Source organism: Pipra filicauda, unplaced genomic scaffold, assembly GCF_003945595.2.
Source record: "Pipra filicauda isolate LSUMZ 115617 unplaced genomic scaffold, ASM394559v2 scaffold70_size2993248_pilon, whole genome shotgun sequence".
Lineage (NCBI taxonomy): Eukaryota > Metazoa > Chordata > Aves > Passeriformes > Pipridae > Pipra > Pipra filicauda.
The window spans coordinates 588348-609989 of NW_024104876.1; the positions used below are offsets into that span (position 1 = coordinate 588348).

The 21642-nt window shown below is 48.5% G+C and overlaps 1 long non-coding RNA gene across 1 annotated transcript; it reads right to left on the bottom strand.

The window, feature by feature from the left end:
- Positions 1–8776: 8776 nt before the first annotated feature.
- LOC113984646 lies at positions 8777–12950 on the bottom strand. Its single transcript, XR_005566408.1, has 4 exons — positions 12845–12950; positions 11115–11210; positions 10366–10531; positions 8777–8909 (listed from the first exon to the last, which is right to left on the bottom strand). It is a non-coding gene; the product is annotated as an uncharacterized LOC113984646 (long non-coding RNA).
- Between the last annotated feature and the right edge of the window lie 8692 nt (positions 12951–21642).

Genomic DNA, 21642 nt, shown 5'->3' on the forward strand with positions numbered 1-21642 from the left:
GACTAGAAAGAGCCCTGTGTTTTTAGGTTTCGGCCCCGTGTCTGTAAATAATTTGGTGCAACAATGCCCCCTCTACTGTACTTGGGAAGGAATGAGAAGTATTTGCGCGTTAACAAAGGAATTTAATGGCTTGGAAAATGACTGTTGTTCCGAACAGGAGGCTTTCCACTGTACTTGAGAAATCTCACCAAGTGTTGAAAAACTGGATGCTGTTTCTCACCTAACTATTAAACCCTTCCAGATGTGGGGAGAAGGAAATATCTGGAGCACTGAATAAGCCACCCCAGTGGATGGGCAGCTCTTTGCCAGCATTGTTTGTAACATGAACGTGTCGTTTCCTCCCTGTCGCACATTTTTTGTAGATTTGGGAATATTTCTGCCAGACCTTTTTGGATGATGCTTTACACCAACACCACTGAACTAATTTTCTCCTCTTTCCTTTCCTTGGTGGTTTGCTCAGACCGGGAGATGGTGGCAAAAACACAGTCACGAAAAAGAGTTGAAATCCAGAACTGAGTGTTTATATATAAAAAAAATGAACACTGAGAAAACCAATTGTAGTCAAATGATGGAAAACTAATGAAACTGCCACGGCTTTCGAAGAAAAAAGCCAGCTCAGCCAGAGTCCTCTGTGCCATGGCCGGGTTTGAGCAGTAACTCAGACTGCCAGAGTTCTAATAAAGGAGAATATACAACTAAAAGTGCTTTTTAGCAGTAACTCAGTAAAGTTTGATGGTTTTGTGGATTTCTACCAACTACCCCATCCAGCCCCAGTGCTGGCCACGCCAATCCATGGGTTTTGCAGCCAGAGTCGCCCTCTCCACCCACACAGTAGAAAAAGGCAATTAAGCTGAGTGCATTTTTTAAATTTTAGAGTCACTGTAAATAATACAGAGCATGAGTTATGGAATGAGGGCGACAGTAATTGCTGCCTTCTTCACTTTTTATTACCAACAGCACCCTGGGAGCTGGTTTATTGGCCCATTTGAGTGTGTAAGGGCCCTGCTGGGGTTTGTCTTGCCCTCCCTAAATCTGCCTCCAGGGCTGAGCTCTCCGGAGTCTCCCGCAGGCTCCGTTTACCTGGCTGTCATCGCCCCTGGCCCGCAGCACCAGGATGATTTAAACACTCCTCAGGCCACAAACCCGAACTGGATTTTCCATAGTGAGACCTCCTGGAGAGCTCTGGGTGTTTTCATCCCCATCTCTCCCACGTATTGACCTCGAGTGTTGCTCCTGCCCGACGTCCGGCCCGACTGCAATTAGTGCATCCGACGGGATTACATCCCGCAGGAACCAGCTCCCATTCAAGGCTCTGCTACAAATCACCCGTGCTGGGAAACCACGGTCCATTCAAACCCAAATCCTTCATTCACTCCCCCTGATTTGGCTCAGGAGTGAATGAACCATCAGCACAATCCTGGTGTGAGCAGAGGAGCATCCCACCGCCCTGCCCGTAGCTCCATATACATCTGCTCCAGCTATTTATCTATTTCCCACTCCCAGAAAAAGCCCTTTTTACCCCGTTTCAGATGCAAACCACACAAAATGACACGCTACAAGGAAGCACCCAGTTGTTTGTAACACTCAACCTCGTCCTGGTCCGCTACCTATTAATAAAAGCAGGAGAATTTCCTCCCTCCCCCTCCTTGCCCTTGAATCCGTTACTTTTCTTGCTGCCGCCGAAGATGGCTTTATAAAAGAAGAGGAAACTTCAATGGCAGCAGATGGCAGATAAGTAGGAATGGTAAATAGTTTTAATTACTGCATAATGTAAGTGAGACAATAAAGGGGAGAGAGTGGGAACACAAGCTGCTGCCATGGCAGCCCTGGAACTGTTGCGGGCCCCAATTTGTCTGGGAGGCAGCATGTGCTGCTCCGAGTCTTAGGAGGGCTCTAAAAAAGAGAACGCCGAAAAAATATTAATTGCACGGCTCATCTGCCCATCCATCTTCTCAACCGAGCAACACGCTCCCTTAATTCCAGGGGAATCGTTTTCGAATGGGAATCATGCAAATGAGTATTTTAGCTATTCATTTGTTTTACTGCAAGAGCTTTGTGAGCAAATGGCCTACAGCTTGCAATGAATTAAAAGACACGGGCACTGGAGACCGATTTTTAATACAAAGTCTTGACACGGAGACGACCCCGACCGGCAACACGGAAAATGTTGGCATAGCAACTTTGGGCATTTTCATGCAAATTGGCTCCTGTATAGATGATACCGAAGCAATGTTCTCCTTCAACTAATCATCATAAAATTAGTTTCACTATATTTAAATGCTCCTACTTAATGCATTATATCCATATGCATGAAATTGCCTCGGCTAATGCAGTACATAAAATGCCAAAGATACAATGAATAGCCAAATTGCAAACAGTTATGTTATCTCCCATAAAACCTCCTTTTTTCCTTATTGAATGTGTGGGCCCCAGAGGCATCTATCACAAATTGCTATTAATGCACACACACACACACACACACACACACACACACACACACGGGTGCCTGCACCCACACACAAAACACCTACATTTAAGTAACATTAAGGTTGTTATGCAACCTAGGACAAGCCCAAAATCTAAATTCAGGCCGGGCTTTTTGCTTATTCTTCTCACCATCGGATGTATTTGTGTACTCATGGCCATGTTGCCTATCAGCTTCACAGGGGAGGTGAACCTGAAGTTATATTATTACATGAACAGCTTTCTAAACTTGAAACAAATGAGATTTTGCATGAAACCATCCCTGTGCACGTCCCTGGGTTGCATCCCACTGGTTCTCGTGATACCCAGGTCTGCTGAGAGGAGAGAGAGGAATTACTGTTGCTTTGAATTGCCTTCACTTTGCTGATTTTTTTTTTCCAAATCCTGCCACTTAACTACATTTAGAGGTTTTTTTTAAATAAATTTATTCTTTTTATACCTGGACAAGAGCGGTCTGAAGGGCACGTTTGTCCTGCATGTGCCCTTTTTAACACTTGCTTTTCAATTTGGGACAGGAGCTGCAAACAGAGGAATTCACGTTTGCTTCCCAAGGGGCTCTTAGATGGCTTCAAACAAGATGTTCATCTCTTTTGGAGGGCTCAGTACACCAGACAAGGTTTTCAGTGTCAGACAGGACAGACTGAGAACATATTTTCTCTGCCTAAAACACCAGGGACAATAAATCATTAAGAAAACTTTACATCGTGTTAAATGCTGTTGGGGGAGCACTCAGCCATTCATCTCCTTCTCCAGCAAAGAATCCAAAGGGAATCCAAAGGGAATCTAAAGTGAAATCCCTATCCCACCTAGGAGATGCTTTGGATGGTGCCTGGATCTCTGAATTCACACTGGTGTGAATGGATAACAGGGTCACCCTCTGCTCCCTGAGCAACATTCCCCAAAAGCGATGTGGGGAGCAGAGGAGCAGAGTTGAGAGGGAATTTTCAAAGGATCAAATCCAGTATCCACACACAACGTTGTGCACCCTCCTTGTCACAAAACATCTGATGGATGGTGTGTTTTGATTTGTCTGTGTATTTTGCCACTGTGTCAGGGCCCAAATGCACTTCTAGAAAATATCAATTTTAATTAAATTGATTTTAATTCTGGGAGGTCCCAAGCAAGCAGCAAAAGCAACCCCAGACAGCTGTTTGGACACTTATAAGAAATCTCCCACTGTTGAACAACTCACCTGATTGCAATTTATATCCAATTTATGGAGTCATAGAACCACAAAATGGTTTGGGTTGGAAGGGACCTCAAAGCCCATCCAGTCCCACCCCCTGCCACAGGCAGGGACATCTTCCACTAGCCCAGGTTGCTCCAACCTGGCCTTGGACACTTGCAGGGATCCAGGGGCAGCCACAGCTTCTCTGGGCAACCTGTGCCAGGGCCTCCCCACCCTGCCAGCCAGGAATTCCTTCCCAATATCCCATCTATCCCTGCCCTCTGGCAGTGGGAAGCCATTCCCCCTTGTCCTGCCACTCCAGGCCCTGGTCAAAGTCCCTGTCCAGCTCTCCTGGAGACGCTTTAAGAATTTGAAGGCCACTACAAAATCTGGAATTCCCTCTCTGTGCATCTCCTCAGTGGTTTGGTACCACTTGCACAGAGATAAACCACCTTACCTCATCACTCAAGGACTAATTGCAAGATGATTTAATTAAAGTATACCTCTCCTTCCCCCAAGTTAGTTGTATTTCATATTGCTCTAGTAGGAGTAATTTGCAGAAATTAAGCATTGCATGTCGCTGGAATGGTACAGGTGCAATGGAAGAATAAAAAGCCCTTCATGCAGCAGCAGGCAGTGCCACCAGAGCTCAGTGAAATATCTGTAATGACTCATTAATTCAGCAAATGCTGCACTTTGCAGCAAACATTCAAATTAGCCACAAAGAGGCTGTTTTTAAAACTTGTAGGTTATTCATAATTGCTCAATGAACTCTTCATGCAAATGTAGTTGAGCCCATTGGGCAAACTGTGCACTTTGAGTATTTCCTGCAGAAGGCACAAGCAGGAATTTATGACATGGGATCTTCAAGGCCAAAAGCAGGATGAGGAGAGGAAGCCAACACAGATAACAGGAGTTATCTGAGAGCTCTTTTGGTGAGCAGGAAGAGGCAGAGACCCAGGATAAATCACCAAGTTTTGGCCCAGAGGTTGGGAAGAAGTGACTTTGTGGGTACAAATCCACAGTGGCTTCTGTCACACGTGGGACACACACAGAGCTGATTTACCCCCTCCCGGCCATCTGTGCATAACCTGCCTACATTTGCCACACATTAAACACTCCAACCAACTCAAGGCACCCCTGACAAAGGGTGTTGCACATCCAAGGGAAAGGGGAAATGATTTCTTGTGGGGGCCAGAGAACATCCCTCTTGCACCATCCCCTGCTGACAGCCCTGTCGCGGGGGAAATAATCCCAACATTTACAGCCTTTGCTTTCTGCCAGGGCCAACAATTTTTCAAGCTGTTAATTCGCTTCATCTCCCGACTCACAAGTGTGTGCCTCCCAGATATTGGCAATCATAATTTTTATTACTACTTATTGTAACAGTGAAGTCATATCTGTCTCCATCTCACCCTGGAGAGTCAGGCAGCAGCAAATTAACGTGGTGAGCAAGGCACGAGAGGCAGATGTTGATGGGGTAACGCTCCCACTGCTCTCTGAGGTGCCACTTCTTGTAGATGGAAGTGGTGCCACCTGCAAGCCCCCCGAGGCCACCGTGTCCCCAACACCGGGCACGGTGAATGCAAATAGGGATGTGGGTGTGATTTCAGTCTCAACCCACAGGCCAGGGAAAGCCTCCTGGGACTCTGGGGCAGCTGGAGGATTTCCCAGCCGCGGTTTTCAGAGAGCTCTGCCCGTCACTGAAGCCTGCTCTTTGCTCCCTAGCTGACATGATACTAATTCTTTTCTCTTTTGCTCGTATGTGATGATGTATCTTTTTAAAGGCCACGAAAATTAGAGCCAAATTTAGCTGCAAGAGAAAAAAAAAACACCAGCATTTCTTTGCCTTGACATAAAGCACGTTTTGGTCTGCAGGCGTGCACCGAGAGAGAGCTTGGCAGGCGCCTCTGAAAACGAAATTAAATCTTGACTCGGGCTCAGGACAGGCTCTGTGATTCCACAAACACCTCTCACCCAGAGCAGGGTGCCCAACGTGCACCCAGCCCCCTGTTTGCCAGGGCAAATTCCCTCCTCCAGGCAGGCATTTCTGAGCGTGGAGGTGACACGCCTGTGTTCCCGAGCACTTCAAGGATGAGCACTTCCACAACTTCCATTTTGTAGGGGTTGGGAATGTGCTGTTTTCCAGACCCTCCTGACTGTGGGGCTGGGATGCCTCTGACAGCAGCCAGCTCTGTGACCAGGTAATTCACATAATGAATGCGCCACTGTCATTTAAAGTAGGCAAGGAATAAGTCTTTTTAGGAAAATTTGACACAAAGAGGGGCACTTCTATATATTATCTCCTAGTTTTCCCTGGCTGGGGGAAGCAAGTCTGTTCTGAGATGTGCTGGTGAGCCCAAAGCTGGAGCCCTGGCTCTCACCATGGAATCAAGACAATGGGATGATGAACAGCTCCAGAAAGGGGAGGGCTGCACACTGAAGATTGGGACCCTGAGCTCTTCCCACCCATCATGCCAACCCCAATTGCTGCTGGATGCTTCAAGACAGACTGTTTGGTTTCCTCCCTGAAAAGCCTCTTTCTTCACAGGCAAAAAGAGATAAAACTGAGCCAAGCTGCTCCCTCCCACCCCTCTGTGCTCCAGCCCAGGTGAGGGGAACCAGGCAGCTCCCAGAGAGGCACCTCTGTCACTTACTTAAACCATCATTTGATATCTAGGAGCTCATTAATCTATTATTTTCCTTTTTTTTTTTTTACTTTCCTCCCTCCCCTCCCCCAGATGGGGAGCGCTTACGCTTATCTTCAGCTAAACAACTCAGGTCATAAAAGGTAATACCATGGGTAGCAGAATGTAAACAAACACATTCTACCTCAATAAACATGCTAATTTCCAGCTATAATATTCACAAGTAAAATATCCATCACACAGCCCCTATTTGGCGGAGGCAGCAGCCCTCATCAGTCAATGAAGTAGGCTCCTGCCAGTTCACTGCAGGAGGCAAATAGTACAACTTAACTCACTTGATGATGCCCTTGGGGGGAAAACATGAGCCTCATAAATGAGTCTGGAAATGTGATAAAAGGATAATCTTGCATAAATGAGTCTGTATCATCATTACCTGCCCGAACGGAGGAGCACCGAGGCCGTTTGAGTGATGTGGCCACGTTTAGGATAAATTGAGCCAGGGAGGAACCACTGCAGGGTCTGGGGTCCTGCTTGGGAGGTGCTGGGGGTGGTGGAGTTGGGATTCTCCACCCCCTTGATCTCCCCCCCCCACAGCACAGCCCCCTGAGCCCTGGAGAAGCTGTGCTGAGGGCCAGGGGGTGGCCTGGGGCTGAGCCCCTTCAGGTGGGGTGGCTGAGGTTCCTGAGGGACCAGACCAGCCTCCTCCCAGCCCTTGGACTTGTCTGGATGTGGCTTTAATGTTCTGTTCCAACCAGCAGATAAACAAATGACCTCCTAAAATGGCACTGGCGAGTGGAAACAACCCAAAAGCACCTTGCTAAGGTGGTGAAACCCTTTAGAACAAGAGATGATGCCAAATGGCAAAAATATGTGATATGGGGGGCACGATTTTGTCTCCCCCTGCAGTTGCAAAGGCACCTCCTGCAGCACCCCGGGCTCTGCTGCCCATCTCTGACCATCTGGATTGTCCCGAGGTCCCCTGGGGCTGGTGGGAAGCTGGGATGTCCCAGCTCCCCGAAGTGGGGTTGGACTAGATCACCTGAAAAGGTCCCTTCCAACCCAAACCATTCCATGATTCCCTGGTATTCTTCTCAGATTCAAAGCCTTCAACACGTGTCAGTGCTGGCACAGCACCACACAGAAAGCTGCTGGAGGGCAGTGGTCCCATGGCCAGGGCTCCATGTTTTCCCAGCCTTCCCCAACAGAGCATCTTTCCCACCACCCGGGCCCCTTCCAGAATCACACAAGGATTTTGGCTGCCCGAGCATCCCGCTGTGTGCTTGGGGATGGGCAGCAGGTGACGGGACAACTTCCAAACCACCACTTGGTCAGGTTTGATTTCCAGCCCGTTGCTTTGGTTAGACCCCTAAAAGAGTAGCCAAATGGGATTATTTTCCCCACAGCAACATCTTTCATTTCAGCTTTTCAGGGGAGAACACTGACGTGAGGGAACATCCAGTCCTTCCAAGTTTACAAACAGGCTGCTCAGATCATTCTCTGCTGTAGCATTTAGTGGATAATGTTGATTTTGGGAAGGGTTTTAGTCCTACTTGATCAAACCCTCAAGCAAAGGAGAAAAGAGGCAGGGAGGGCTCAGTTCTCCTGCTCCCCCCACCTAACCTGGTCCATAGGACCCCCCCGTGCCTCAGGTTCCCCAAATACCACAACGGTGAACTCACACAGGAGCCATTAGAGTTTAAAACACTTCGATTCATCCAAAACCACAGAATTTTGAAGGATTAAGCCCAAAGCTTTCAGGATAAAATTAATTGCGCTCTACTTTACCCCCCCCAGGTTAATCTCTTGGATATCACAACCCACTCACACAGTGATGGTTTGTGGAGAGCCCTCCACCCCCAGAGCTGCCAAAAACCTTTCACGAACACAAGGCAGCGGCTCAGCTTGTTTGGATCAGCCTCTGCCGTTTCCAAATGAAACATTTCACAACTGTTTCCCATATCAAAAACCACGTGGCTGATTTAAGGAGCATTTGAAATGCTTGTTGAAAAGGCGCAATTAAATACACGATTCTTAATTATGTGGACTGTATATTGATCTTACGGTTCCATCTGTTGCCACTGCTATATGGTGTCAGTGAAAATCCCTGCTCACATCAGACCTGGCATGTCCCACCAGCCCAGGAAGCGGGAGCAGCTGTCATTGCTGGGATAGGGAAGAGGGGATTTGCTCCCTGGTTTGCAGGGGAAGGAGTCACTTCCAAGTGTGGGACATTATCAAATCGTGCCCTGCACCCACTCAGAGACAAACCAAGAGCCTCTTGCTGTCCCCTCTGTTCCTGCTGCTCAGGTTTGACCCGGATGCTCCGGCACAGCCTTGGTAACTGAGCTCCACCAAGGATGCACTTCCCCTGTTTTGGTTAATCCCCGGCCCGGGATAAGGATGAACATGGGTGTGTGTACACATGTATTTATTACCTGAGGCCACAGAGTTCTAAATGCAGCAGAGAAGCCTGGAAAACCCCTACACTGCACAACAGGGTTGTGTTTTATGCCTCATGTGCCAGGAGACAAAATGTTCTCTGTGTGTGTCATCAAACATATTCCATTTCCAACCTTGGCATCTCAGCCCCTTTGCCTGGTGGGATCTTCCTGTTACAAGAGCAAATACAGTGCAAAATAGTGTTTCATATTCTCTTTTTTTTTTTTTAGCTGCCATTCTTTTTTGCAGCCACAATCCCCCTTTTAATTGCACAGTGCATTAAAGGCTACATCACCTTAGAAACTCCTTGTAAATGAGATGCAGGCTATAAATTAGCCTCTATTTACTTAAGATTCAGACCTTTCTATTTAAGAAACCCATATTTGCAACTGGGAAAACCCATAACTCCTCATGTGGAGCCATCAGAGGGTTTCAGCCCAAGCTGAAAGACCCGAGACAGCTTGGAGAAGCCAAGAAACTTCACGTGGCCAACAAGCACCACCACGGTATTGAGAAATGCTGTGGATCAGCACAAAACCCAAGCCCCAGGGAAGCAGATGGAGCAGATACTTAGGGGTTAAATCTATTTTGCTTAAGTGGCTATTTGTGCTCGTGGAAAGTAAAAGAAAAAAAAGGACATCAATAAAATAGAGGAGCAGAAATCTTAGTTGCAAGTCTTGGCTGAGAAGCGAGGTGGCCGTGCCAAAAAGTGACACGTTTAAGCTGGTGTGTAATTTTGATCTACATGTTTAAAATACTTTTCTCCGTTTGGTAAATGGAGGGTTTGAATGGGGCGGAGGGAGGGAAAGTACATTGAAAATACACACTGAAAACATACACTGAAAACACACATTTCTAATCACGACGACTTCGGGCCATAAAATGTGTTGGCTGAGAGCGGCGTGTTAAATAAGAGGGGGGTGGAAAACATGACTCACGAGGGCTGTGGATGTTGGAAGGCTGAAATGAAATGCTAACACAGGTCTCCTGAGGAGGTGCAAGGCTTTGAAAGGAAAACCCAGCAGCTGGGGCGGGTGTGTGGGGTTGGGGTTGACCTGCTGACCCTGCAGAAGAGCTTTGGGTGCTACTGTTGGTGCTCCGGTGAGCCTGCACTGGTGGATCCCCCTGTCTGATCTGTGCACAGAGATCATGGCCATGGGATGGGGATCCCAGAGAGCAAAGCAACACAGACCCAAGTGGAGATGTCTGGTGAGCAACCCAGGTGGAAATAAACCCTACAAACCCACTCCTTGGTGCTGATGAGCCACATGGAGCCACTAAGGCAACATTCTTTGGGATCACTCTCTTATAGGAGAAAATGAGGCTTTTCTCTTCTAATTACTTGAGATTCCCATGTCAGTACCAGGATGGGTGTTACCTCAAAGGCAGTGGGGATGCTCCCATCACAACCCAACCAGGCCCAGGGTTCTGGGATGGGGTGCCAGGACATGGTGCCACCGTGGCCACTGCCCAGACCCTCCTGGGATGTTACTGCCAGCAGTGACAGAGCCAGGCCGTGCACCAGACCCAGAGCAATTTCTGGTCAAGCACGGAGAATATTTTTAATAGTAAATATTTGCAACACAGAGTCCTGCTGAAATGGCATTGAACGCGTTGTGCTCTCACCTTTTCATAAATCTGCAGCAGCTTTTACCAGCCTTTTAATTCCTCACATCATGAGCCAAACCAAAAGGGAACTGCCCCTTCTTTGTCCTGGGCATTCCCCAGGGCTAATTCCCACTTGTTTAATCAGGGTGTATGTGCTATTTCTCAATGTATCCTTCCTTCCTTCCTGTAAATTTTTGGTTGAGAGATATTAATATACATTTTTTTTAATTATGCCATCTCCCAATATCTACCATTTATGATGCCCTTTGAATGCTGCTACTTCATCTAACAGGGTTCCAACAGAATTTTTGGAGGACCTGCCAGTGGGTGCAGGTCCATGCTGTTCATCATGACAGGATGGAGATTGTTCCACATGGACCCAGCCCAGACATGCCATTTGGATCAGGATCCCAATTGGAAATTCACCGCTTGGGCCCATCTCTAATTTTAATATTTCCGTTGAAATAAATTATGGACTTAATTGGAATTTCTGATTTGGTCTCTCTACTCCCCATGCTGCATAAATATCCCTCAGCATTTATTTTTTCCCCTTGCCCACAGCTCATTATATTTCCCTGTCTCGGGATTCTGGGTTTTTATAGCAATTTTATCCCATCTGCTGGGGGAAGTCCTTGAGGAAATGAAGTTATTTGGGGGCTCTGCTTCCTTCCCCGCTCTCGGGGACGAGGGGTCCCCACGAGTGTGCTGGGATGAAGGAGGTCCCTGGGGACACACCGGCCCTCACATGCACAAATGCTATTAATTACCATGTAAATGACTCTTCTTCCCATTTCAGGAGCTGGTTCCTGGCTCTCTGCAGCTGCATCACCAAGTTTGCTCCGTGCTTGAAGGCACGTGCTGCTCTGTGCAGGGAAATGGTTATTTTGGGTACTGAGATACCAAATTTCTCACCCAGTGCTGCTTTGTTGTAGCAGCCTCGAACTGTGTCAGACACTGCTCAGTTTAACTGTGCCCTTCAGTTCTAAAATCCCATTTAATGGGTTTCATGGAAAATTTCCCTGTGCTTTTGGAGGCTGACAACACAAGCCAGAGGGTGGGAGGGGCAAGGAGGCTGATAAAAATACCCTAAAATACCAGTTTTAGAGTCATAGAACGTCCTGAGTTGGAAGAGATCCACAAGGATCATCTAGTTCAGCTCCTGGCCCTGCACAGGATCACCCCAGGAATCCCATCCTGGGCCTGAGAGCGTTGTCCAGTTACCTCATTCCTGCATGTTCCCTTTCTGCAGATCCACCTCCGGTCAGGGATGGACCTGTTTCGCTCCAAACCCCACATGGCCACCAACCAATGCAGGTTGTAACACTGCTCACTAAAAATCACCATTTATCCCACTCAAACCCTCTGACCTCCTTTCTCACAGCAGCTTTTCCAGCCTCAGCTCCCAGGCTCCCCACACCCCTAAATCCTCCCTCTCACCCCCATCATCTCATCAGCGGTCGGGTCCTCTGCCCTTCTCAGACCTCCCCAACTCTTACAGGGATTTAGAGGACATATCCATGGAAACTTCAGCCTTGAATTTCACCTCCAGAGCATCTCTCCTGCTCCTATTTAAGGCATCAGTGTGGGCCATGACCAAAACCCTGCTCCTCATCCCCACCTATGGTCCATGTGCCTCATGGTCCCTTTCACCCGGCACACGACCCCGTTGTTGAGTTATTTGGAACTGGTTGAGAAACTCTACTTTTTCTATCCCACTAACCCCCTTGTTTTGGTTGGAACCTCCACTTTCTGCTCTAATCACACTAATTGCCCCCCTTCAGCCACCAGCAGCACCCAGAGCCAGCTCGAGGCAGTTTTTGGCTGAACACGGTGTGTAACAACCCGGCCTGACCAGCACATTTACCTTGTACAAACTATACATTACACCCTGTCGTGAGTGTTTTCCAGAGGCAAAATTCCAGCTGTCGTGGCTGAGAAGTGCAGGAATGGGTCGGGAGACTTTTTTTTTTCCCCAACAAAGACATTAAAATAATGGATAGGAAGCGATGCCAGCAGCCCCACACTTCTCAGCCTTTAATCTTGCTGCACAGCTATTACAGAGACCTGTCGGGGTCTCTGGTGTTCCTGGCATTTTTCTTAATGAAAAATTAGCAAGAATAAGGAACAACTTGTCGAAATGGAGGGGAGCATTTCATGCATGACATGTTTTTGCAGACGCTGTAGCAGCAAGAGGAGAGCCAAAACAAACAGAAAGAAGAATTTTCATTGCCTGAAGTTGAATATGATCAGGATAAACTGCAGCCACATTTCTAGGAGAAATTTATGTGCTGGCAATAATCAGGCAATTTTAGCTCTCAAACCACCACCCCTTTTCCAAGTGAAAATCAAATTAATTAGTACATTTACCCCCTCAGAACAATCTTTTACGCAAAGCTAATCCCCAGCTCCCCTTTGCCTGGGGATGAAATGAGCTCCCTCAGGCTGCTGACAGTGGTTGAGGGCATCTCCCCCTTGGTCCTGCCTCCCTGTTGCTCACTTTGCAATCCAGAGAACACTGTGGCTAAGCTTGACCTGGAAAATACCAGTATGGAGTGTTGGGAAGGGTTCTTTGGCTCAGGAGGAGGCGGGAGAAGCTGCTCAGAGCTACTTGAGCAAAAGCCTTTGTGCTTCCCAAAGACCCATCAAAGATTCGTGGAATCACAAAGGCTGGAAAAGACCTCTGAGATCATAAAGTCCAACTGTCAATCCAGAAACATCCAACTGACATGGAGAAACCCCCAACCACTCCTGGTCCAGCTCTGCCTTCTCTTTGCATTCCCAGGTGCCATGGAGAAGGGTGCAGCCCTCTTTGGGACCAGCACCCTGGGACACGTTGGCAAGCAGGGAAAATGTTGGCCCTTCACGTTGATTTTCATGGGAACAAGAGACACTCAACCTCTTCCCAGCATGTCCAAAGCTGGGCTGAACCTCACCCCCTTGTTGGGATATAAATCATGCCAGTTGGGGCAGGATGGTGCCATCAGCTCCCCACTATGATATTTCGGTCCAGCATTGCCAAAACTGCAATGAAGGGCAACTCCCAAATCCCATCAGTCTCTGATTAACCTCCCATGACTAGAGAATCCTTCAAACCAGCACTAAATTAGATTACCAGGATAAGTTTTATCAATTTTTCTTGGGTTCTTCATCCCAGGCTGACAGAGGAGCCTTTGTTTCAGACCAAAATGCTGGGGGGAAACATGAGACATCACAACCCTGCTCTGAGTCCCGGCCAAGGCCACCATGACCCAACATGCAGGGTCCCACCAACACCTACGGGCACCTGCACAGACATTTGATTCTCAGTTTGAAGGCTCTTCCAGTGCCCTTTTCTCTCTTGCACATGATTTCCTGGGAGCAGAAGCACTTCGTGGGATGAGCACAGCACAGTCTGGCTGATCGATGCCCTTCTTGGGAAAGGGTAGGGGCATGCAGAGTTCTGCCAGCTTAGTAAATAAGGATCCACCATGCTCATAAAATTCCAGCACAGCCAAGCATGATGGTGCCATCTGCTCCTCGTTTGGTGAGATCCCTGGGAGGTGCCACACTCCGGCTTCGACTCCCGCAAAGGGCTGGCACGGCTGCGGAAGGCAGGGGACATCCCTCGGTCCCAATGGCTTTGGCTGTCATGGAATTGCTTCCTAAACAGAGCCCTTCTGCAGGGGGAACGCTGGAGTCAGGACTGAGGGCTCAGGATAACACAGCCAGACAGCAAGATTGATTGGAATTGTGTAAGATAGCCCTTAGCTCACCCGCGATTATAATTACGTTAAATTGCTATTTAATGGTTTTTCACATCATCTTTGACAGTAGGTTATTTTTGTAATCTTTATTTAAAATAAACTCTTTTTCTGTCTCGTTGCTGAAACCCTTCCCTGCTTCTATTTTGTGCTCGGTGCATTAGGAAATCAGTTTGTCTTCATTATCCCCAGACTTCTGCATCACTCCATTATTACCACAAGATTAGAAAATAAGTAGCTCCCCCAAAAGGGCTTCTGGGTGAACAAACTTCCTGGTTGGAGTAAAATGAAGTGGAGCCTTTTCCCAGTGCTATCCGTGCACCGCAGCCTGTCATTTCCTAATGCTGCCCTGCCAGAGCAGCAGGAAAATCTGGGCTTGGAATATCCTCCCTCCAGCTTCATCAGAGCCACTGTTACAGGGGTTTCAAAGGCAGTCAGGCACTTTGGGAAGCTCTGCCAGCTCTCAGGGTGGAAATAGAACCCAGACCAACGAATGGAAAACTAATATTTCATCTCCAAAATGCTGTGGTAGTGGCTGGGTGCTGTGACCCACCACTGCCAGGGGGATACTCAGACCAACCAAAGCAGACACTCCACCCTCCAGCCATCCCTGGACATCAAGACTTGGGTTTTGGCTAAAGCCCACCTCTAAATCCAAAGACTTTATATCTGTCTGAACCAGAATGGAAGGGGAAAAACCTCTGGGAGCTGCTGAGCTGAAGGAGCTGGAGCATCCTCATGGAGTCCAGCATTCCTGCATCCACTCAGCTGTACCACACTGGCACCTGCCTGGGACCAGGCTTTTCCCACATCCATTCCTTCCTCAGCATTGTCCAAACTCTCAGCTGGGATGGAAACCTCCCAGATCAGAAGCTTCATCATCTGTTTCCACTCAGGGAAATGAAAGGTCCACTTCTTGTCCTAAATTTAAGAATCGCTTCTTGAAATAATTTACCACTAATTATGTAATTTACTGGTTATGCAGCACGAGTTTAAAAAAAAAGGAAAAAACGAGCACTTATGGTCTAAGGGATTTAGTCCCTAATTCCTAATAAAAGAGCCAGATTTAAGCAATAATTTTCTTTTTAAAAGATTAGAAAAAAGCATTTTAGTGACTCCCTCCTATAACCACATGGTCAAGAGCTTTTGCAATGAGCACATAACAATTTTCAGGCTTGAGTATTTCAAGATACTTTGGAAAACAAGACCTAAGTACTTGACTCTTCAAGCCCCAAACTCGACTGAGAAGCAATAATGGCACATTCAGTGGCCTCTGAGATGGAATACCTGAATGAAACAATTTCTGTGGCCACCCAAAAGCCACCCCAAGTGCTTGGGTTAGAGATGCAGCAACATTTCCACAGTGGCAAGAAAAGATGTAATGCTTATCCTCATGATGTTTAATAAAATACAAAAGGAAGAGTTTGTAACTGGGCTGGGGTATTTACACCAGGGGAAAAGGTAGCATGGTGATGCTTAGCTCATCTGGAGCTCCCACATCCCAAAGCCCTGTGGAGAAACACAGCTTGGGATTGCTCCAAAGGAATTTTTTGCAACAAAGGTGGTAAAATATTGGCACGGGTTGCTCAGAGAGGTGGTGGATGCTCCATCCCTGGAAATATTCGAGGTCAGGCTGGATGGTGCTTGGAGCAACCTGGTCTTGTTGAAGATGTCCCTGCTCATTGCATGGGGGTTGGACTAGACGACCTCCAAAGGTCCTTTCCAACCCAAACCATCCCAGGAGAATCATAAAATCAGCTGGGTTGGAAGGGACTTCCGAGATCATCAAGTCCAACCCTTGATCCACTACTGCTGTGGTTCCCAGTCCATGGCACTGATGCCACATCCAGTCTGTCCTTAAAAACCTCCAGGGACAGAGAATCCACCCCCTCCCTGGGCAGCCCATTCCAAGGGCTGATCCCTCTCTGGAAAGAAATTCTTTCTAATATCCAACCTAACCCTCCCCTGGCACAGCTTCAGACCCAGCCCTCTTGTCTTGCTGATGGTTGCCTGGGAAAAGAGACCAACCCCCCCCGGCTCCCCCCTCCTGTCAGGGAGTTGCAGAGAGTGAGGAGGTCTCCCCTGAGCCTCCTCTTCTCCAGGCTGAGCCCCCCCAGCTCCCTCAGCCTCTCCTCACAGCACTTGTGCTTGAGAGTGATGTGAAGGACAACAGAGGTGGCCCTGGTCGGGGGGCTTGGCTGGAGGAAGGTACCTAATGAAGTCCTGTGACCCAGCCCTCTCCCCCATTGTCCCAAACAAACCACTCTCCCGTTGTTTAAACGCTCAGCTGTCAGGCCCTGACGGTTCTGGGACAGGCCTGACCCCGCGGGACGCGCGGCCTGGACACGCGGCCGGGGCGCTTGGTGTCATTAACGGCCCCGTTCCCAGGACAGACAATGCTGCAGCCCCGCGTGTCGGGCAGGCCTGACACAGCAAACCCAGTCACACTCGTCACCCACACTTCGGGCTGGATCAACAAGCCAGCTGGACTAATGAGCCCAACTCCGACAGAAAATGACCTCATACGGGGCAGGACCCCGGCCGTGAATTTGCTCTTTGTTGTCGCAGCCGCCTCCCTCCGCCACGGCCTAATCCCCTGGTATCCCCCTGCCCTCGTGTGTACTTTATATCTCTGAGAAATGGCCTTTGTTTGTGCGGCTCAGGGCATGTTTAAATTGCTGGGCTGCTCCAGTAACAGTTTATCCAGCCAGATGGGGGAAAAAAAAACCCACCAAAAAAAAGGTGTTTCCCACCTGTATGGAAATGTGTGGGATATACACAGCTCTTTCTTTTCAAGCTAATGATTAATTTATCACTTCTCAGTTGAGTTGGTTTTTTTTTTTCCTAATGTGATGGAGTAATTAGCAGGGCTTTTTCCTAACTAAAAGCCACTGAGGTTTTAGGTTTTTCTGTGCATGTTCACTGAGAGCAGCTGAACAGGGAAATACCTGAGATACCAACAGAAGGCACTGAAAAAAATTATTAAACTGGAAGGAGGAAGGACTTTAAATACTTCTACCCCTTTTTTGTTTGTTTGTTTCATAGAATCATGGAATCCTAGAATGGTTTGGGTTGGAAGGGACCTCAAAGCTCATCTCATTCCAACCCCCTGCCATAGGCAGGGACACCTTCCACTAGAACCAGGCAGGTCCAACTCAGCCTTGGACACTTCCAGGGATCCAGGGGCAGCCACAGCTTCTCTGGGCAACCTGTGCCAGAGCCTTCCCACCCTCACAGGGAAGAATTTCTTCCCAATATCCCATCTAACCCTGCCCCTGTAAGTGTGAAGCCATTCCCCCTTATCTCTCCCTACATGTCCTTGTGCATAGAATAATATTCCTGTAGAACAAGAATTCCCTGCCCTCGGCTCTCAAGACACACAGGGAAGTGGCATCCCAAAAATGTACTCTGTGCATTTGGGGCTTGGTGGCTGCTAAAGGACAGGACTGAGAATCAGCTGAAATTTATTCAGCATCTGCTAAGGGATTAGGGTTGCAATCCAGGCTGTGGCAAAGCTGTGGATCCCCAGGGATCCCAGGCAGGTCCTGCAAGGCTTAGACATCCTTGTTCTTACAGTGGGATGCAACTGCAGCCACCCGTGACCCTGAGCCTCGGGAGAGGAGCAGCTACAGTTGGAAACCCCAAAATATTTCTCTCTGAGGCATGACAAGAGCCAGACCCTTTGGGAACTTGTGGTTCAACAGCAGTTCATGGAAACAGATAAATCCCCACGTGTCATGTGGTTCAAGAAATGAACACCTGCCCTAACTGTGGTGGGCTGCAAAGTGCCTGATGCACACAAAGCACGCGGTTTGCTTGTGTTTTGTGTGAAGGTGGCACTTGGACGTTTGTCACTGCCCTGTGTGCTGTCACACACGTCTGCCACGATGCATCTGAGCTGCAGAGAACCCTGGTTGCTGCTGGGTCACCCTTGGTGCACTCCTTTAAGCCTCCAGACTTCACATCACTGAAGCCATTAGGGTAATGTAAGAGATAAGGTTTCGCTCAACGTATTTGTCCTCAGACTTAATGAAAACACAGTGGTGTTACATTTATAGCTCCAGAAACCACAGGCTCAAATTCTATATGCCCTGGAGAGACCTTATCTTCAACCCAGGAAGCAAAGATAACAATCAGGTTCAGATATTAACTTCCCCTTGTGCAGGACCCCTTGCTGCTGTGGATTTTTCCTGAGGGCACTGGTGTTCTGTGGTCATGGGGATGTCACCTCCATGGGGGCTGTTTGGAGGCTCTGGTGGCTCTGCCATCAGTCATTGCAGCAAAACCCTGGGCATGTCCCACCAGAGCTGTCAGTGAGTCTCCCCAACCACCAACACCGTCTGTAGAGTCAGGATTCCCACACAAATACATCCATAGAGGGGAAAAAAAATCAATCACAGAAGGTTGGAAAAGACCTACAAGAACATAAAATCACAGAATGGGATGGGTTGGAAGGGACCTTAAAGCTCCAGCCCTTGCCACGGGCAGGGACACCTTCCACTAGCCCAGGTTGCTCCAAGCCCCATCCAACGTGGCCTTGGACACTTCCAGGGATGGGGCAGCCACAGCTTCTCTGGGCAACCTGTGCCAAGGCCTCACCACCTTCACAGGGAAAAGTTTATTCCCAATCTCCCACCTATCCCTGCCCTCTGGCAGTGGGAAGCCATTCCCTATGTCCTGTCACTCCATGCTATAACATGAGTTATACCATGGCCACAGCAGTGGAATCCTTTGAATTAAAAACCCTGGTGATGGAACCAGCCTGTGAGAGCCACCTGGGGCAAAGTAAATCTGCTGTAACCAAAAGGGACTAGAAAGGGGTTGAATCCCTTCTGCAGAAGACCAGAATGGTCTCACATCCACTCACACCAGTGTGTATGGAAAAGGCAACCTCAGGGAAACCCTTCTTAGTTATTTTGTGACCTCCTGTAGGTTTTGGGGTGATATCATCCAGAGGCAACTGCATTACCCATATAAATCACAGAACCATGGAATTATTTAGGTAGGAAAAGCCCTCTAAGACCATTGAGACCATTCCCCAGGACTGCCAAGGCCACGACTAACCCATGGCCCCAAGTGCACATCTGCCAGTCTTTTAAATCCCTCCAGGGTTGGTGACTCCACCACTGCCCTGGGCATCCTGTTCTAGTGCTGGACAACCCTTTTGGGGAAGAAATTTTCCCTAATATCCAACCTAAAGCCCCCCAGGCACAACTTCAGGCCACTTCCTTTTGTCCTAAATCCCCTCTTCAACCACGAACGTCCCTTCTGTTTGGTGTGAAGGGTCAGGAGCACACATGGACAAATTCTGCTTAAGGGAAGACTGAAGCAAAGCTGTGCAAGGTTTAACTCCAGAGCTGTGAACATCCATTTTACAGGTGCAGAGCAGGATCACAAGGCCTGGTGCCTTGTCCCAGCCACCACCCTGATGAGTCTGAGGACCACCAAGGACTTTGCACTTATTTACAGAAATCTTTCTTGCTCCAGGAACACATGAGAGCTCCCAAACCCGCTGCTCACACACAGGTCCCCCTTGATCCCCCCCCATGCTTTATAGCCCCACATCAAGGACTGCCTGGTGCTCAGTATCCCCCAGGACAGACCACAGGCAGCACCAAGATTCCAGGCGGCATCAAGGCACCTCCCAAAGGCAAGTCAACAGGCTCAGAGCTGCTTTTCCTTAAATACATGTCATTACAAAGGTATGAGCTTGGCCCCTGCTCCCTGAGCCTGGGGAACATCTAGGAGGGCTGGGGCTCAGCAGACCCCCAGCAAGGGGGGCTTCACTCACTGGTTTCATGCTTTCTTTTTTTTTTTTTGTTTGAGCTTGAAAGGTCCATTAAGCAAACAAGCCTCTGGTTGGATCTTGGCTTGCAGGGCTCCCCAGGGCTCTGAACCCCCAGACTTGGCTCCCAGAGCATGCTTTGGATGCCTCCCTGGCTCTCACCTTCCAGCTGCACTGCCTCAGTATTTCCCCTTATAACCCGTACCTGGAGACTCCCTGGCAGCACTGGGGTTGAAATAAACCTCGTGCTCCTTTTTCCCTTGGCTGCAAACCGGGAGCAATCCCAGGCACTGCCATCACGTGTCACTGAGATCCTGACAGCCCAGCTCACAGACCCCCGGGGCTGAGGGGAGGTTCTTCCAGCTCTCCTGGAGCCGTTCTCACCCCTCACCTGCCACACCGAGAGGCTGTCAAGGTAGCAAAAAAATGAGTATTTGCATGTTCCTCAGTTTGGCTTTCGAGTCCAACAGCTTCTTGTATTTCCAAGAGGTTGGCACAGCTTGTGCTGTGACCTGATCCGCAGCTCCACGGGAATAAATGTGGGATTCGCTCCCCATCGCCCGTTAAACACCAGCACTGCCTTGTCCCTGCATTTCATGAGGGATCAGGAGAGGATGGCAGCTTGTCCACAACTGGAAACTCAAGTACAAGACACCAAAACACCCAAATGCAGCCACATGAAGCTTTTCCAAAGGATTTGCAGAAGGGGTGTGTTGCTGAGTGAAGCAGGATGAAAGCACAGGATCCCAAGGCTGGACCATGAACACAGGCTGCTGAACACTCAGAAGTCACCAGGGAAGGTTCTACCAGCACATGTGACCACAAATTCTCCATTTCCTTGGGATAAAGGGCTTAAAGGAAAACCCCCACATTACTGTTTTCACCTGCTCATGAGCTGCACTGGGCTGTGGAACAGTGGGACCTGAGCTGAGTGGCCACTGGATTGGGATGTTTGTGCCAAAATCAAAGGGACAGGTGCTCCTAAGCCATGAATATACTTCAGAAAAAGCAATGGCTTTTTCAGCACTGGCTGAATCAGGAGTTAAAAGCACTGGGGCTGAGCTGGAGGATTTCCTGTCACCCACAGAACATCAGGGCAAATACATCATCATATCCCACTGGATATGCACAGTTAGGACAGGACTGTTCCCTGACAGATGAAGAAATAATAACCTGGATCCACTCATGTTATTGTTAATTAGCACTTGCAGGGCTGAAGGCTTGTAACAGCTTCATCACTTGGGACTGTGATTAGAGCAAGACTCTTTGGCCAGAAATCTTTCTTTTCAATAACTTTAATTAACTTTTACATCATGTTCCTCTCTGTAACACTTGGACAACATCCATCCCTATGGATGGGATTCTGACTCCACACCACCAGCCCAGCTCTCTGGTAGCACCAGCAGGACCAGGAGCTTGATTTGGAGCAATATCTTTTCGGCCAGAAAACAAGGTCAAGGCTCACCTCCCACAGGTCTGGTAGGAGAGGAGTGGCACCAGGCACCAGCTCAAACTTTATCCCACTTAAGGTCCTATTTTTGGGCAGTTCAGCCTTTGCACAAACTTTGTTTCTAAGCCACAGAAGGCTGTTGTGCCTGGGAAGGGGCACGGGATGTTCCCTCGGGCAGCCGAGGGGTTAAAAGCGGGAGAAAGTCTTTGAAGAAAAACTGCTGATGGGCTTGAAGGAATCCTTTGAGGAGGGAGGCTCCTATAAAAATGTTTTTCGATCTATTTTACAGACTGGGCCCGTTTATAGGAGCACCAAAAAGT